Genomic DNA, 20,038 nt, shown 5'->3' with positions numbered 1-20,038 from the left:
CTGGTGCCGGCGGTGGTAAGTGGGGTGCGGCCCTGTCTGGGCCTGTGGCTGCAGCGGCGGGTGTGGGCCCTTGGCGGGTGTCACGCCCTGCGAGCTGCGGTGGGTGCCGGGGAGAACGTGCAGGCACCGGGGCTGTTGGTTCCGGACACCGCATGCGGGATCGGCTGCCGTGTAGCCTTCTGCTGCCGGCTGAGTGATTTGGATGGGTGCTGGGGCCTGTAGCCACACTGCTTACGAAATGGTTTGATGTACTGTCATTGCTGGCTGCAAGGACTGGCCAACTCCACAGTTAATCCACGACTAGCCATAATATTTGCATATGAAAAGACCTTTATGCACTGCATTTTGAGGCTGTAGGACCTTGTAAATATGGTACTGCGCTGTTTATTGGCAGCACGCTGGGTTGCATTTCGGGTCTGATGCTCCAGGTCTGTGAACTGTGAGGTTGTGTGCCTAGTGTCTCATGGAACATTTCGCGAGCACGGTGGTGCATTGCGTGGAGGGCTCTGCGGGGTCCCTGTGGCTGGAACCTATTCCACCTGTGGGCCTTTGAGTATTCCTGGCCCGCGCTGGTTTTCTCCCTCTCAGGCAGCACCCGTGTGAGAGGTGCCTTGGGGCTCTGGGGCCTGTGGAGCCGATTTCTGGGATCTCTCCTTCCATTTGCTTCAAATGAAGTACCGGACTGCAGTGTACGCATTTTTCAGTGCTGCTTGTACCTTGTTTACCACTAGGAAAAGTTGCGCGCTCAATAAGGGGCGGATATTGGGAGAACTGATAAATCCAAACCTCGCCTCACGTTTGGAGGGTGACAAATGCAGGACAGTGAAAGGTCTCTTTTGGGAGAACCTGACGTTTGGCTATGACATTTTGTTAGCCGAACAAGATCGGCTGCCAGCATTCGTCATGGATTGCCCTAAAGTAGAAACTGTACTTTTACCGGCATTCTCAGACCATATTCCCAAGCACCTAAAACACACATATGTGCAGGACTGGGCAGTAGCCCAAGTCGCTTCATTATACAAAAACCATGTTGGATGGGATGAGGATTCAACCCACCACATAATTCCTTTAAAAAATTCCAACTGCACAGAGACAGTATCCCATAAAGCAAGAAGCTAAAAAAGAGGTCAGGGAGATCTTAGATCAACTTGAATACCAAGGGGTGATTGCACCTCATCGATGAATAATCCTTTGTTTCCGGTCATGAAACCTGACAATTCATACAGTTTAGTTTTAGATTATAGACATTTAAACACTTGCACAAAGATATTTGCAGTCCAAAATGCACACAGTGCCGCATTAATGAATAATATTGTGCAGAGAAAATATAAAACGACCCTTGATATCTCAAATGGATTTTTCTGCCAAAATATAGCGCTTGAAAGCAGGTATCTAACAGCATTCTCCGCGCTAGGCTCCCAGGGTCAACTTTGCAGACTCCCTCAGGAGTATAAGAACAGCTCGGGGTTGTTTTAGGCCAGAGTAAATGACTTACTTCAAAATTTGGACGAAGTGGAATTGTCCTATGTGGATGACATTTATCTAACAGACAAGGACCAAGAGAAGTACTTGAGCAGAGTGAATACCATAATTTGGGGATTTGCATCTGAGGGCTACAAATTCAACTTGAAAAAAAACCTAAAATTGCCCACCTCAGTGTCCTGTTTTCAGGATATGAGCTTTCAAGTGAAGGGAAAAGCCTGGCGGCCAATTTTTTTAGTAAAGTGCGCGCTGCTCCAGCCTCCAAAATCATTGAAAAATTTACAATCAATCCTGGGATTTCTAAATTTTGGTAGAACATACATTTTGGATTACGCAGAAAGAGTAAAACCTTCCTACCAATAATTAAAACCTGATTTTTCAGTAAGACAATGGACACAGGAACACACAGATATCCTTCGATCCCTACAAGCTGACATGATAGCTTCCAAACACTTACAGACACGAGTAAACATACGCAACCTGGTGATCCGTATAGTTGCGGGTCAATCTGGGTACACCTATCTAACATATAATGAAGGTGAAACAGTACCAATTGCATACAAATCACATTTGTACACAAATGTTGAGATGCGTTTTGCATCTACGGAAAAGATTCTAACAGCTGTACAGACTGCTGTAGTGAGAAAAAGAGCACTGGCTCAGGGCAAACGAATAATAGAATTGACTCCAATTCCAGTCTTAGAGGCTGCGACAAAAGCGGGCGTTCCTAACCCTAAAGCATTACATCCGATATGGATACAATGGGCTAATTCTCTCACTGAAACAGATGTGGAATACAGGTATGACCCAAATCTAAACACACAAGCATTTCTGCAATACGAACAAGAATATACTCTACCATACGAAATAATGTCTCTAGATCAATATGAATATATAATTTACACTGACGGATCAGCTCAATTGGCCATAGGAAGTAAGCAACAATATAGTGCAGCATGCGCAATCATTAAAGGTCGCATGCGGGATGGAAAGTTGCACAAAAACAAAATCTCTAGGAGACTGCACAGCAGGCAGAGTTAAAAGCCTTGATACTGGCATTGGTAAATATGGATCGAGAATTCCCCACACTAATGGTGTGCGATATATTTTTGTGTGTACAGTCATATAATGAATATTTGCAGCACTGGATACATAACGGGTTCAAAGATGCAAATGTTGGCACAATTAAGCACAAAATGCTATGGAAAAAAGGTAGTGGAGTTGAAAACCGAACTACCGAGAGCTCACCCGATACATACACTGAGTCATCAGTGTGATGGCGTTCATGTTGAAGGGAATTCATTGGCTGATGAAGCCACAAAGGGGGCTGTACGCACGGCTTCCGTAACTGCAATCACTCATTCTAAAACGAGAATAGACGGTGAGATTATGGTGGCCGTCATTGTTTCATGCAAAAACAGCAAAGCAGTACCAAAAAGGTTTCCACTCAAGTACTCCTACAAGTTAGATGCCAATAACATTCCATTTGCTCAGATTACTGGAGTGGGGAACAGAGTAATTCCAAATATGGATCGTAGGTTAGGTTTAAATCTAGCAGCACACAAAGGGGTAGTTTCTGCACATGAGAGGGTTACGGCGACTGTTTCTTTATTAAAACAACGCTATTGGTGGCCCGGGTTAACAAAGCAGACTAAAGACTATATCTTGAAATGTGACATCTGCTAGCAGATGAAAGGTTCCACCGGAACACGTCCAGCACAGACACCATTATTAAAATCTGACAAACCACTAGCATGTGTTTACTTGGACCACTGCGGCCTCTTACAAAGAGATGGGGCTTACAGGTATATCATAGTTGCAGTGGATTCCTGCTCAAGATTCCTATGGGTGTGGCCCCAACGCTCGGCTGACGCTCGAACTGTTATAAAAGATTTGCAAGTCTTTATAGGGACATACGCTATTGGCACATTACATTCTGACCAAGGCCCTGCATTTAGCTCTCGGGCTTACAAGGAGGCCAGGCAAGGATTGGGTGTAGCACTGCAGTACTCCTCTCTGTACCATCCCGAGGTAAATTCGGTTGTGGAGAGGAAAAACCGAGACTTAAAGCAATGTTTAACAACTAGAGTATCTGGCATGGGTGAGAGTTGGGTAAAACATCTGTATGGAGTGCAGCGAGCATTGAATAACATGCCAAGAAGTTCTCTAGGGGGGTCACTCCATATGAGGTTCTATTTGGGACAAGAATGTGGGTAGCTGATCTTGATTGTGAAGGCGCCGTGGCGGATGAAAAGCTTTTTGACATCCATGATTGTTTGGCTGTTTTACAGGATCTAAATGAATCCGGGACACAACAAAGTAATGTCCAAATGAAGCAGACCGCCTCTGCGGAAGTCAAATCAGTCACCGCAAGACCTGTCTGGATCCCAAAAGTCATCAACATGCCTCAACAAGAGCAAACTATGATTTCCACAAATCCAGATGCAATACCAACAATCGAACTGCTTCTGGCTACTTTATAAACGTTGATACGTTTTCTTTGGATCCAAGTGAACCTGAAACGATGTCAGCCAAAAATTGCGCAAGCAACAAATTAAAGACTTTCTGAACTGTCTTAAAAAGACTTACCTGGTATCACCGTGGGTAGAACTAGGGGTAATTACCGGGATACTTTTCTTTCTTTTCTGGTTAGGCTTAGTAATCGTTTTTAGCATGCTTGTTAATGGAGAATACCTTCGACAAAGCTCTGCAGCCCAAAAGGTGATTCTAATTTTAAAACCACACCAATCATCTCATCGAGAACAAAGAGACTTGTCATCAGTGAACATTACAGCAGTTCCTATACCTGATGGTATAGTTTTGGACAAAATTGATCTCGATATATTTGGTCCGACCGAACCTTTGAGAATTCCTCATTTATTTAAAATATCGTTGAGTGAGACCATTACCTCGAGTACATTTGCCGATTAATGGGATTTTGAAACTGTAAATGACATGTTGTCTGATATAGAAAAATCTTCTGCATTTTCTAATAGTGAAACTTTGGAAAGCACATCAGATTTGGAAACAATTTATTGTTATCAACACTATGGTCATATGGTCATCATTTTCTGCATAACTCTGCTAAACCTAGAAATGTATTCAATTACCACCAGTGGGAAAATTGTCCAACACAGCCAAAAAGCAGTTCAAAAACATTTGTACAAAAGTTTCCATATTTTTCAGGGTTTAATATGTCTGACCCAGCTTCATATTATTATACGGCAGCACCAACATCAGCACAGAAAAATATATTACCAAACAGATTTTCTCTGCTTCCTTTATTGCCCAGTTATCTGAACAAGGTTTTGACTTATGGAAAGACACCATAGACTTAAAATAAGTCTGGGGTACTAGAGAATGGCAAGTTCAGGGAACGGAAGCTTTGTTTAGAGCAAGCCTTATCCCTCAACAGATCATGTTTTTGAACGACAGTGCAACAGGCGTCTTGCTTTGGACTAGCCAAGAACAAAGACTTGAACACACCTTGGCTGCAGACTCCATCAAACACCGAGGGTAACATAACATCACAGAAAGAGATTACAGTAGATGACATTATACAATACAACAGAACAGAACCCAATTAGAAGAAATGGTTGATTTGGCCCACAGACACCAATAGTTGTCAGGCAAGATTCATGGGTAAAACTAAAGGGTTCAGTATCCATAGGCCAGATCAACGTTATGTACAGAGAGAACATTCAGGGGTAGTGACATCCTATGGTGTTGGGAAGTTGTGCCTTGATTGGCTAAAAACATCAACACTCACAAAGGTGACACAACACTTATCCTTACTTTCACAGGATGTGGATCTAAGGGATTTTTTACTAGGTCCCAGGAAACCACGTCAGAAATGTTTCATTTATGCTGTCTACAATGAAATATGGAAAATATCCCAACAAGAGGCCGCAGAGAGATTACGTGAAATAGACCATATAAATCTAGAAAATTCCCTAGCAGTGATAGACAATGGGTTAACTACATCGACCTCCAGGATATATTCCTTAGGCAACATTGTATCTTCTGCGACATAGAACAAGATTTGGCCATATTACAACAAGGGCAATCTCAATTACGTTCTATTATGTTGTTAAGCTGGATGCTGCAATCTTTGTGTGCAGGCTATATGCCTTGGCATTTTATTAACAGCAGGTCTCTGTTCTTTGAATGCAATCTAACAGATAAACAGATAGAAATGGCACAAAGGGGAGCAAAATATACAATGCTACATATCGAAAAACTGGAAAGCTTAGCATTTACAGTGGCAGAATTACCGTCCACAGAATGGCTAATCCATGGCCACATAACTCTACCGGTCACTACTTTTCAGTTTCAGTATTGCCTTGAACAAAAGCAGGCAGGCAGATATGAAGAAATGGGTAAGGAATACATTAAGGAATCATGGGTATTACCATACAGATTGCGATGCCGGAGTGGGGATCGAGAAGTGTTTCTAAGTGGTACGAACTGTAAGAATGTTTTACGTGGATCACTCATATGCCAGGATATAATGCTGCACGGGGCTTGTAATGTTTCTGTAGCAAACCTGTCCAGTCATTTGAGGGGTGCCCCAGCTGCAGGGATTACTGCAGCATTCAGGGTACTTTCAAATGGGAGTTAATTGATGTTGAACAGTCAAGGCTGCTGCAGAATGCTCCTGGGCATCGCATATCTGGTAACCGTGAGCTCCAGGGTTACTTGTTGTATGTAAGTATTGTTTTCACCGACACATACAGTCAGAGAGGTGCCGTTATGGCCTTCATGGAATGTTTCTTTAATACGGTTTGATACTCTAAGCAGTATGAAAGCCATGCTTTTACAGAAGTCTGTGCCATTAACCTTCGCTCGAGAGACTTTTGATCTCTAGATCGCAAGGTCTTCGGCAGAGATACAGGCGCTTATTCATGCAAACTGCCCTTTCAATTTCGCAGAATTGGTAAATCGGATCATTAACATGTCTGATACGACAGGCATGGTCCACCTGTTTAAGACCATAGGTTCTGGACTTTTGGGCACCTTTCAGACGGTACTTGGAGTTATACCAAACTTCATACACTCCGTATGTATTCTGAAGCATCTTTGGAGGACTTCCGCTCATACTGTTTCTAGTAGCAGGTATCCTGATTGTTTTCCATCTGCTACGCAATGGACGTCCCAGGCACCAAGGAGATGGAAAATGCACTCCTGGAGCATAAATACCGTGACAGCATGGTACAACATCTAGGCACGCCTCGCCTAAGAGAACTAAGTGCATCTTGGGTCTTGTCATTTCGACCAGTCTGGATGGACTGCATCTTAGCTGTCCTCCGATGACTGTTTTGCGGAGAAGAACCTGTGTTAGACCTTTGTTTGACACTCCCATCTTGTGCGCATCTGGACATGAATGCTTTACTGGACCCGATAATGGCCAATGTTCTGCAGTGTCCTCAGCGTATTCCGATGCTGATGGTGGCATTCCTTGGGCCCCCACAGGTAGTAATAGCACCTGTTGATATGGACACCGGCTCCTCCTCTGACAATCAGGTTTGAACGGCGCACAAGCAGCCCCAGCACCGCCAGCGGACAGTGTGGAACATCATCTGTGCTCAATTGACGTACTCTGCGTGGTGTTACAGGGGCCGTCTACTGCGGAAGCAAGCAACAACAATGTTGCGTCTACCAGCCAGGACACAAACATATGACTCATTGGGCTTGTCTTGTACTGAAAGAAATTGACCCTTTTTTAAACAAGCTCAAATTTTGTAATTCAAAAACTAAATTGACATTCCTTTCATTTATTGGGCAAAGATGGCATTCTAATGCTTATAGTGGTTCGGACTATAACTACGGACTTAGGCTTGCAAACATTTTTTTTTTTTTTTAAATTACGTTCTTTAGAATTTTTTAGACGTTTTAAACATTTTAGCAAAACAAATGTTATAAACTTTGTGCGTACTAATATCTAGTTAGGCTAGTAGTACGCTAATAAGTTACATATGTCGTCCAGTCGGAAGAGGAATGGGTGATATATTCCATATAGGTACCTGTTATAATTTTCTTCAAAAGAAAGAAGACACAGTGCAGGTAAGAACGTGCTTCTTTATTCCACTCACCCAGTCTCTTTAAGTGTATTAGATATCAACAGTTTAACACAAGCTCTATCGGAACGTTCTACGAGGAAGGGAAGGCGGGGGCGCGGAAGGTACGAACAGGACATGGGAAAGAGGTAAATTACAACACATCTCCATTCCTTGGAAAAGTGGGAAGAAACATGGCAAGGAACCAAGGTGAACACAGAATGTACAAAATTGGTTAAGTGTCATGGACCAATCTATCTCCACTCCAAGTCTGTCCATTGTCAAGGTGAACCACATTTTTGCTAGCTTTGATCACTCTTTGAGAAGGCAGAGAATTACTCACACCTGGTTGAACATGAGTGTTTTTTTTTATCACAACAGGTGTGTTGGGATGAAGATCAAGCTCTTTAACTCCATGTTTCTGGTCATACCATTTTTTTGTTTTTTATTTGATGTTGTTGAATTTTCAGTTGCATTTTTTCTTGGTTGTATTAGATATCAATATTCTAACACAAGCTCTATCGGAACGTTCTATGAGGAAGGGAAGGCGGGGGAGCGGAAGGTACCAACAGGACAGGTGAAAGAGGTAAATTACAACAGTACCCTTTATAGCCGCAGGTAACATTGCAACCTCTCACCTATATTCTTCCCTACATTACATACATAACAGTTCTTAGGCACTGACCTTTTACCTAGATACGACACTGCATTCAGAATGCGGGTTTTTCTCTAGTTCAAATCTCATACATTATGCATGCATTACGCTATTTAATATCTACATGCACCCCTTGGAAGATATTGTGCTGAGACATAGGTTAAACTGGTGTCATATGCCGATGACACACAGTTGATAGTTACCCTGGAGCAAAAAGAGGCAGGAACGGCATCTGACTTCAAGGTATGCCTGGGGGAACTTGCCAATTGGATGAAGCTCAGCTGTAAGATGGAGGTTATGGTAGTAGGTAAATAGCCCTCTTTATGGTCAAATCTATGGTGGCCGGAGGAGCTGGGACCGACTCCGACCCCCAAGGCTAAGGTCAAGAATTTGGGAGTATGGTTCAACGACACCCTCGCTTACTTAGGGCAGATATCAGCTGTGGCTGGTGCCTGCTTTGGCATCCTTAAAATGTTGCGTAAAATCCTGGATCTACTCCCATTAGATGCCAGACGCACCTTTGTACAGGCCCTTGTTACGTCCCGTCTAGATTACTGCAACATCCTGTACCTAGGGGTGACTCAAAAAAAATCTGAACATCCTGCAGAAGTTTCAGAATGCCTCAGCTCGGCTGATCTTGAATATTCCTAGGCGGGCTTCGATGGCGGAGGCCTTGGGGAAATTACACTGGCACCCCATACAGGCCAGAGTTACTTTTAAGGCCTTGCGTTTCAGCCACAGGATCTTCAATAAGAAAGGTCCTAGCTTCCTGCACCCCCTTCTCACCGCATATAGACCTGCACGTTGCCTAAGATCCTTGGGCACGGCAAAGCTTACTGTGCCCAAGGTTTGGCAAGTACGGGCTGGTGGGAGCTCTTTTGGCATCCTTGCGGCTAAGTTCTGGAATGACCTCCCGGTTGAGTTAAGGACGTGCCCGTCTGAGTCTCTGTTCCGGTAAAAACAGCATCCCCCGGGGGCCGGAAGTAGGCCTTTGCAGCGGTTCCCTGGGGGTCTTTGGCTGTAGGGCGGGTGGGCAACTCTGGCCATCTGTCAGGCATTATTGGTGTTCTAGCACGGGGACACTTAGTTTGGAGTAACCAGGCGCTCTATAAACTGTACAATAATAATAATAATGAGGGTTCTTGGAAGCACAGCAGGACTAACATCTCCTGTATAATATCTCTGTATAAAGTTCAGGCCCAACGTCATCCTTTAAGCCGACACAGTAACACAGCAAGGTAGGACCCCTGGGGAGACCCATGGGTATATATACATCACATCTTGCTTAGAAGGACAGAGGAGACAAAACTTCCTGGCTGACACACTGACCAGAGATGCCGAGGTTCCCGCATGCAGACGCTCCAGCTCGCAGTGGTCTAACATCCCTCGCGGGGTGTCCAAGTCGAGACCAGGACGGGGTCCCACATTCTCTCATTTTCAGGTAATGGGATTGACTAGATCCTAGAGGGATTCTTGGCATAAAACCTACATAGATGCTAGGTACATTTAGGTACATCTAGTTAGGGAGGCATCGTAGGAGAACGCACTTTTTATCATGTGTTTTATATACTCATATGTATTCATGATTATTGCAAGATGGTAGAACTTTACCATCCCTTTACTTTCATAGAACTTCTAATCATATATCTCTGCTACTGTTTAATGGTTGTTGCAGCTCATCTATTCTACACTAGAATAACAATTGTTCAATAAATTCTTATTGAAAACGCCCAGCCTGTTTATTCTGTGTATCTCTCTGAGACAAACTAAGTGAGTACGAGTGACTGAGCGAAAGGTAATATATTGTTTCCACGATTCTGAGGGATCAGGGTTGTCATGTTCTGAGGTAGCCAGAATCTATTCTCTCCTTGGTAAGAGGAGATTCTATTGGCACTGTGAGCTAGCTGATACAGACAGGCTAAGATACCCGGTGTGGGTGCATGGAATCACTCTGCCACCAGTCCCACAGTTTATGTTATCCAAACGCGCAGAACCTATATAGGTATATAGGAACTACACGACACCACCACTCCTTGGATTTACATATGCCCGATATTAGTCCATTGTGGGGTAATATTCTATGAGTGAAAAGACTTACAATTGCATGGTCATCGTTGTGAATACACTGTAGGGGGCTGCTGTACCTATCTGTTCATCACTGGGGCACGCTGAACTGATCTTATTGGGCTCACACTGTTGGGAGACTCATTGTTGGCATCGAGGGAGACCTGTCTTCGCCTGCGGGGGTAACCACTGCAGACAACAGCTGCTGGGGCTACGCGTTCCACAATCCCCACCTGCAGCCCCATCTGGCATTCATCAAGCGAAAACTAAAGCGCGCAGTAGTTCCACAGCACGAGCCGTGTCCAAGCATAGCGTCCGTGGCCATATTAGGTTCACCCTCTTGGTATTTTGTTTCTCCTGCTGCTTTCAAGGTAGGCTCTATTTCGTCTTGTCCTTCTTCTGAGAATTTCTAATGTTTTTTGCTATCACCATCCAACATGTCAACTATGGGGCCTTCCTCTAATGGCTCCACGGGTGTTGTCTCGTCTCCCTTAATACATTTGTATTCAAGCAACATGATAGGTGCTAATTGTAAGGATCTTGAACTGATCGAAACCTGTACAGATGCCATGCCAAGGATGATTAATGTCCCGTCCCGTCCAGTATCTCTCCCGATATTGGAGGGAATTGCTGACTTACCAGGCACCACCTTGCTAGCTTAACAACAAGCTACTTCTAATCCCTATGCAAACTCCAGTGTTGTGCACGCCACCACGGATGATATAATCAGTGCTTGCCCCACGGGATCTCCTTTAATTGCCACTAAATCACCTCCCCCCCAAAACACAAACGCAATAATAAAGCCAGAAAGGGAGAGGCTAGGCGCCGTAAGACTATTTCTAAATCAGCTTTTTCACCTGCCTCATTGTCTCCATCATATGCCCCTGGTCACATTTTTGATACAGCCATACATACTGTGTGCAAATCCTATTTTGACAAAGCGGAATTACAGCTGAAGGAACTTCAGTCTTCCATCTTGCCATATCAGACGCTTTTAAGCAACAAAGTGTAGGTCCTGTTTGGTCTCATGAAAAGTCCAATCAGCCTCACTCTCATCAGCTAATGCAACCTAGAATTTATCACACATGCCCCACCCCAGCCCCCAGCCTTCCTACAAATCCCAGTTAATCAAATCCTTCATTGCTGGCTCAAACTATTCCGCCGACTGTTCATCACACTGAGATCAACAATTCACAGGGTTTCTATCCCAAGGTCAACTTGTAACATAAAAACTGTAGGGGTCTTGAAGATCAATTTAACTCTTCGACTGTTCATCCTATTGAAACCAACAACTTACAGGGCTGTCTCCAGCGATAAACAGCAGCAAGTGAAAATTAGGGGCCCTTATACTATGGAAGCCTGCCACCCTGATCGCCTTCAATTACCTTCTGAGTGTACCCTATACATCATTGTTCTCACCGGTGTGCCTCCATTATGTATTGATAACGAGGAAGATTGGTTCTCCCTCAAACGAAGAGCTGCCCACTGGCTTGTGTCCAAATACTGTTGGGGTTCGAATTGGATTGATGACATTATCACTGTGCGCAGGGTGGGTTATGTTCCAAAGTCTCGCCCAAGAGACTGTTGAGTTGTTAATTTCAGGCATCCATGGTTAGTAGGTAGTTTACTGCAATGCTTGAACATTGCAATTCCGGAATATGCAAAGATCCGTGCACTACTTCTTGGCTACTTCTACAAGTAGGTCACCAGGGTGTGTGGCAGTGCCTCCTAGTAATATTGCAGCCCCTTTCACACATGCAAACCGCTTTGCTCCGCTGTCCAGTCTTTCAGATAATGACTGCCTTTTATTCCCAAGACCCACGATATATGTCCACCTGATGCCTATGTCTGACGTGGTTCCTCTAGCTGAGCCCATTTAGCAGGACATTATTGCTCCCATTATTGCTCCCAGTCCTCTCTCAGCGTCCAGGACTGATGGGTTATGTTTTGTTTCCTGGAGTGTTGGATGCACAGCCAAAATAATGCACAATGTGGACTGGTTAGATACCATCAACCAGTTTGATGTGGTGATCTGTCAAGAAACTCAGGCCTTAAAAAAAGTTTATTGCAAGTGGTATTGTGTTTCTGGTATAACTTCTGTGTCAAGCTGCCCTATGGGCGAGGTAGGAGTATTAATCTCCCTCAAGCTAAAAACCACAAAAATAGCTGTTTTACAGTCTATCTCATTATATTAGACTGTGGCATTGAGCCTTCCTGGCTTTCCCACTTTTCTTTGCTGAAATAAATAGTAACTGGAAAAAAAATCAATAATTTACCCGATTTTTAAAAAGGGTGACAGAGGAGATCCTTCATGTTACTGGCCAATCTTACTGATGGACTCCTCTGTCAAAATGCTAGGAAGGGGAATTCTCAAGAAAATAGAGGCGTGGGCAGAAGACAGGGGCTTCCTTTCGGAAGTACAATATGGTTTCTGATCATGTGTGGGTATGGTCGAACAGTACCTCCACCTGCTCCTGAAAACAGGTAAGTACGCCAAGGCAGGCTCTTTACATCTTGCCTTCATGAACCTGTCAAGCATGTTCGAACTCATGGAAACTGGCAGGTGGTGGGAACTCATGAACCAAGCCAGGATGGACACCTGCCTCGTGGAACTGCTTATGCGCATCCATTGGGATACTTTAGCCAAGGTACGTTTTGGCCATGATGGAGAGTGCACACCTACTTTCAAAGTTGATAAAGGGGTCAGGTAAGAGTGCATTTCAGCTCTGTTTCTTTTTAGGTCTAACCTAGCGTTGCAGCGCGAATGCGCTGCCATCGCTTTGCGAGGCATGCAGTATATACTGCAGTGTGGAAGCTTCGTGGAAATTCCACCCACTCTCTGCCCATTGGCTTTTGTCTTAAATGCTGCCTTCCGATTGGTTTGAGGCTTGTTAGTCCCTCCTCATTCATCATTTGTATCCTTCCACGGCTATTGGCCCCTTTACTCCTGACACTATTTTCTCTTAGGTCTCACCTAGCGTGGCAGCGCGAATGCGCTGCCATCGCTTTGCGAGACATGCAGTATATACTGTAGTGTGGAAGCTCCACCCACTCTCTGCCCATTGGCTTTTGTCTTAAATGCTGGCTTCCGATTGGTTTGAGGCTTGTTAGTCCCTTCTCATTCATTATTTGTATCCTTCCACGGCTATTGGCCCCTTTACTCCTAACACTATTTTCTTCCCTGTCTGTCCCCACCCCACCGCCCCCTCCCTCAGTCTGTGACTTCTCACGCTCCCCCGCCCCCCCACTCCTGTTTGTGTTTTCTTGCCTGCCGCCACTTCCGTTTTCATCTTCATTATTGCCACCTTGAAATATGAGAGTTCAAGATGCGTGCTGTACAAAAACTTCTCGTGTTTAATGAACTAGATTTTAATATTACTCTAAATATAATAAGACTCTAGGCAACATTCGGGGTATGCATGGCAACTGACGCCTCTTAGTTAACAAATGGCATTGTTGTCCGGCAGGAGGAGCGGCAGTGTTTTAACACATGCTTAAAACGAGCACTTTTAATAACTTCCTCTCAATTCAGTGCTATAATCTTGTGTACGGAGGTGACGTGCTAAAGAAATGCACTTTTTTGAACTCTGAAGAAACATTATCACACATTTACATCATGTTTACTGTATGATTAACATGCCGATCATTTTCACGGCTCACCCACTGGCTCGTATACGCTTGGCTCGTCTCCGGCTGGCTCTACCTGTTAATTAATATATTGGCTCGCGCACCTTTAACAAAGAGAGATGAATGGATACATGACAGTGAGCCCGGTAGATAGTAGAGAAATAGACTGGTGCAGACAAACAGACAAAGTCAGTCCCCATTGCCTCACGTCAGAATCATCACTTTCAATAAGCTGGAAATCCGCTGGCAACTCCCGCATGCCCCAACCTCATCCCCCCTCACCTATTCTTTGCAGAAGCGGCAGATTCCGAGCTGTGCCCTGCTGGTGCAGAGGAGCACGGCAGAGTCTGTGGAAGCGCTGGGATCCCTAGCCTCTCCGGGCGGGCACCTAAGCCTTCTGGATGTCTTTACACTCAGGATAAATGAATACATTTTGTTCTGTGCTTTAGTCGCCCCTCTGTGAGCACTGTCTGGTAGATGAAGCTCTGTGTTAATAAACACATTCAGATAGGTAGTTGTGTACAAACAAACAACAGCCACAATACCCTATGTTTTGAACGTGTAGATACCTGCTCATTGAGTACCCCATTGGCTGATCATTCCATGGCACTACCAAAATTACATTTGGACACATTTGCTCAACTGTAAAACACTCCCTTCTATGGGTCATTTAACAACTCAGGGCTTTGGGGTAAGGTAACCTACTTTGGATGCTGTGTAAAAGGGTAAATACAAAAATTAATGCAATGAAACTAAGCAACCAGTACTGTCTATTCTGGCATTTTGTTTAGTTAATGTCGATTTTCTCATAGATGCGAGTAAAGTACTCTTAATATCTTAATGAAATCAGCACGCTTTTAACTAATAGCACCGGGCGACCTTTGACAACTAGGCAATGAATAAATTTTCATGTACCCCGAAGCCCCCCTGCCCCCCCGGAAAACTTCATTGCCTTCCAGTGTTTGGTGGATAACCAAGATGCAGGAGAGTGAGTCAAATAGTCTAGAAAATGAAAGAGAAGCCAGGATTCGGATTCACATACTCCAATCCCGATCGCGTTGGTTAGTCTGTAAGCACTACTTTTATTAATGAGTTTCGCATTAGTAAAGCACCACGGTGTGCATGTGTGGCGACACTTCACCCATGAGGTACGTGCCAAGCAATTGTTGACATAATCCACACTTTGCGTCTTTTTCAATATATTTATTACGAAGTGCAGGACCTTACCAAGGGATTTTGCACACTACATACATTCACTCCAAAACTAAAACTTGTAGGTAAAAAACATTGCCATTTACAAAGTCAATAGCTCTAACTCACAAATGCGAGACCTATTTGCATTGCAAATGCTTGTTTATAATCATTCCCTTGGTCGAACTCTACAGTCTAAGTGTAAAGACCTGCCTAGAATTGGGGACCAGACTGTGCACGTACTAATGTATGCTGACAATGCTGTGCTGCTCTCCGGCACAGCTAACGGGCTACAGCTATTGTTAGACTAATTCAATGATTTTATGTTGAATTTTAACCACAAAAAGTCATTTATTATGACCTACGGCACCAGAAATACTCCCTCACTTAAGAATACCATGGACGGTATTGCTATCATGAAAGTTTCAAACTTTAATTATCTAGGGGTTTTGTTAGACGTAAATTTTAATTTAGCCAAACTTCTGGACCAGAGAGGGTTTAAATGGAACAGCCCAGTCAAAGCCATTTTTAGGTTATCAAGGAAACTCAAGCAAAATACGATTAAAGACATCATCTCTCTATAAACCAAAATGTCTTTTATTGGGTACCTACGGGGCAGGTGTCTGGGGGTATGTAAATTGTGACTGTATACAAACTTCTAAAAACAAATATCTCTCAAGTTTGTTGGTAGTCCCCAACAGCCCCGCATCTATCATTACCCATATCGAGGTTGGTTTGTTGTATATTGAAATCAGATCAAACTAGCCCCACTATAATTATGGGCAAAAATCTGGGAGTTCGCCTGTCACTAATTTCTCCCATCTTGAATTATCACATTGCAATAGTTTAGATCGTGGTAATAAAATTGCTTGGTTGGCATCCGTCAGGAATTCCTTCTCAGATCTGGGAGTCCCACACCTTTTTCACTCCCTCATCGAAATAATTGGGAATACAAAGACCTTGATCTGTTACCTCTTTCAGTCAAATAGTGATCTGAAAACGTTTAACAAGACTCGGTTGATGGATACTGTATGTTACCATATGGAATTTCCTAAGAGCAGGTTGAACCTTATTTAGTGTGGATTCCTAATCGGGAGCCCAGGTTTTATTTAACACGCTTTAGACTGTGCAATGTCCATTTCCTGGTTGCTTTCCCTCAACAGGGCAGTTTGTTTCCAATTTTGCCCCGTTGTCCCTGTGACAAAACTAGTCTGCAATCTACAATGCACTTTATGTTTTTTTGTAGTTTTTACACAGTTCCTAGAATCCAACTTTTACGTCCCATCCTATGACTGACCAATTGTAGATAGGCTTGCTCTGCCTATAATTTTAGCAATGTTTGACTTTTGTACTTATCTGCAATGTTATAATAGTTTTTTTCTTAATTCCTTAAGGATCAGGAGAGATATTAAAATATCGGCGAATTGCCAGCTTTAAATTGTTTTTATTGCACCCTTTGTTGTTCTTAAACTGTATTTTTTGTACATACGCTATTATTATTACTTTGTGACAATTAGATCTGTGATTTAATATGCATATTACTATGGATATGGGCTTCTTGTTAGCACTGGCATCTGAATTTTATTTTATTAATATCTGTGTTTTAACATGTTTTTTAGTTTGTTTTATTCTCGTTCATGGTCAAGCTGGCTGAATACAGTTTTATTGACGTTATTGATAATGAATACACGGCACTTGTAAATCAAGTCATTTGTTTGTGTAAGACCGATTTACAAGCACAAATGGCTCTGCGAACATGGCCCTATTGGTACATATGTACACTCCATGAAACCCTGTGTGGTAGAAGTCAACCAAATCAAATAAAGGACTAGGTTTTTACAGCACTACTTATGTAGGTATGAGCTTTATTGTGAATTTCCATTACAGTAGCTAGTACCAGATCTTTAAAAAAAAAAAAAAGTATTACACTGGCACCACTAACCAACACCATGTTGTCTTTGAGCAGTGGCTTTTTCAGGGTTATTATATGGGCCGTGGCCGTGCTGGTGGTATTCCTCAAAAGTGCAGGCCTGCTGGCAAAGCTAGACTTCTAGCTATGTGCTTTTACCATGTTCCATGTGCAAATCCCTCTAAAAGTTATGGGGAGCATCTGAGATGAATACCGTTTTCTCTGTTTCCCTTTCAGGAGGTGCTGACACTCTCAGCTCTTCCAACCAAGCCCTTAGGTTATTGGCCTAAGTGGCAGAGTCAGGCAGGTATGACCTTTGGTGTTTGTTCACTGGTGCTGATCATGGATGGTTCCAGGCTCAAAGACCACCCTTGAACTGGGATTAGATTTATTCTGGTTGGAAGAATATCTTGGCTACGTCTGCTGGCAGATGGAAGGGAAGTGCTTTTGGATCCATGGTGCTAAAGGCATTCTTCCAAACCACCCTTGCAATATTCTAAAACATTCCTTATATTTACAATAATATAGCTGCATGGATAATGTATTTCAAAGTCTTATGAATAGATACAGCTGTACCTTTCTCCAGAGTATGTGAAAAGCAATCTCACTACATTGCCCCCCTCGCAACCACTGTCAGAAAACAAGGACTTAACAGTCTCATACGCCGACGACACCCAACTCGTCCTCTCCCTCACCAAGCGACCCAACATCACCAGGCACAGTTTCCAAGAAGGGATGAAGGATATCGCATCCTGGATGAGCAGCAGCTGCCTGAAGCTCAACTCGGAGAAAGCAGAACTCCTCATCCTTTTATCCACCCCCTCCGCATGAGACAACACCGGGTGGTCCCCCGCCCTGGGAAATCCACCCACCCTTAAGGACCACGCTCGAAACCTCTGCATCATACTCGACTCTTCGCTCACCATGAACCGCCAAATCAACGCTATGTCCTCCACATATTTCAACACCCTCCGCAAGACCTTCAAATAGATTCCCCCTGATTCCAGGAAGACCGTCACCCACACACTCATCACCAGCAGACTGGACTACATAAACGCACTCTAAGCCAGAATCAACAAAACACTGCTCCGCAAACGACAGACCATCCAGAACGCTGCAGCCAGACTCGTCCTCAACATCCCCCGAGATGACAATATCACCCAACACCTCTGCAACCTCCACTAACACCCCATCGAAAAAAAGAATAACCTTCAAACTGCTCACCCACGCCTACAAAGCCCTCGACAACACCAGACTCCAATACCTCAACAAAAGAATCTCTTTCTACACCCCCAAGAGAAACCTCCGCTCTGCCAACCTAGCCCTAGCTACAGCACCTCGCATCCACAGGACCAGAGCAGGTGGCAGATCCTCCTCCTACATCGCGGCCAAGACCTGGAACGAACTCCACCTCCACATCAGATTAAGCCTGACACTGCACCTATTCAGAAAGGATCTCAAGACCTGGCTCTTCGGATAACCACGGAGCTGCTCTAACCCCCTGCCCCAAGACGAATTGAGCCCCTCACGGGTGAGTAGCACGCTTTAAAAATCCCTGATTGATTGATTGCAAACAAAGCGTTGTAATCCCAGTGAAACCTCCCCGCTGTTCCCATTTTAGCCATTTCTATTTATACTTTTCAGTCCACTAGTGGAAATTCCAGTTGACCAGTTAAATACAGTTTCTACAGGATCCAATCGTGAAATATATATATTTTTCTTTTTGGGGGGGGGCACTGGATTACATAAAAATAAATAAATACAAACAAAGTAATTAAAGCTGCCATATGGCCCATTTGTCTTGTGTGGGACGTTCAGTCAGTCCTAGCTTGTTAGCCCTCTGGATTTGCATTTTTTGCTTCGCAGTAATTTTTCCATTCCTTTTTATTGTCATCTACTTATACATCAATTAATTTAACATTTCTTGCATGAATAGTCATATACGTGTTCAATTAATGAAGTTTACAGTGTTGATGAACGTCTAACAGTGTCATTACACAAGAGCATTCCGCATTTATAAACTATCAGATATCAATGTTGTGCTATAAATCAATCTATTTGGCTCTATATTATTCTTGGACTCTTAATTGTGCCTTTACCACAGATTATGACCCAGAAATTTCGACTTGAATTGAGTTTTTCAAACAAGTCAGGGATAGCAGAAAGTGATATGACATCACTTGGAAGCGACAGTCTCACTAACAAGTGTTTCATTGATATTTAAAACGGAGAGGGTCTATTTGGAATTGCTCAATAGGACTTTTGACTGGGGTTAACACATAAAAATCATAAATCCCCAGTCCTACATTTTCGAAAAGTCATTCCACTTTTTGGAAGTCTAAACATTTTCATGACTTAATTATATGAATATATGACCTCCGCAACAAACGAATGAAAGTTACTGACCGGTCCCTCTCTTCGATGTGTTTCATTCAGTCTAGGAACAAAAAACGGAAGGAGAAACATCTAATGGGTTTTATGTTTTTTTAAAGTCCTAATCTGGGCACTCTGTGTACAGAGGGAGTCTGCGACCGCGAAACATGCAATACAAAACTTTGGACTTCCGCCGGTTTAAAAATGCTTCTGGGGCTCCAACTTTGCAAATCTTATTTAAACGCAGTGCATACTATCTTTGGATGCATTCGCCTTTCCGAGGTAATGTTTTGGGAGGTTTGTACCGGTTTCTGTGTTTAAAAACATTAAAAGTGACTTACGTGAAATACTGCAAGCACGTTACGAGGGCGGAGAGGTGTTCATCGAGGAAGGCAGATAAGGAATGCAGCCCCGCTGCAGTCAGAGCCGTCCGGTCACTTGCTGCAGTGCACGCTGCAATGTGGTGTGGCACTCCGCCCTACAATGTTTCCGTGGCAGCCCCACTGACTGCCCAACGTAACCCCACGTCATCGCATTCCTGTGCACTGAATTATGTGTGGTGTTCCCAAGAACATTCATTCATTCCAATATGACTTCTGAGAGGAAACACTAAAACCGTGCCTGCCCCTTTAAGAAACCACCGTAGCTGGCTACAATCCAGGAAGCGGAACTCCTTTAAAA

At 43.7% G+C, this 20,038-nt stretch overlaps 1 protein-coding gene across 3 annotated transcripts in view; it reads right to left on the bottom strand.

The window, feature by feature from the left end:
* Positions 1 to 20,038, bottom strand: part of TLCD4 (TLC domain containing 4) — a 442,351-nt gene that overhangs the window by 347,964 nt on the left and 74,349 nt on the right. The window contains exon 1 of one of the 3 annotated variants that reach the window (XM_085601495.1): positions 19,699 to 19,976. The exons of the other annotated variants lie outside the window; for them this stretch is intronic. The gene's annotated coding sequence lies outside the window, so the exon portion shown is untranslated. Of the gene's footprint in view, positions 1 to 19,698; positions 19,977 to 20,038 lie in introns of those variants that run through there. 3 annotated transcript variants of the gene reach the window in all.

Source organism: Triturus cristatus, chromosome 4_2 (assembly GCF_964204655.1).
Source record: "Triturus cristatus chromosome 4_2, aTriCri1.1, whole genome shotgun sequence".
In the NCBI taxonomy this organism is placed as follows: Eukaryota; Metazoa; Chordata; class Amphibia; order Caudata; family Salamandridae; genus Triturus; species Triturus cristatus.
This window is presented reverse-complemented; position numbering and strand designations above follow the sequence as displayed.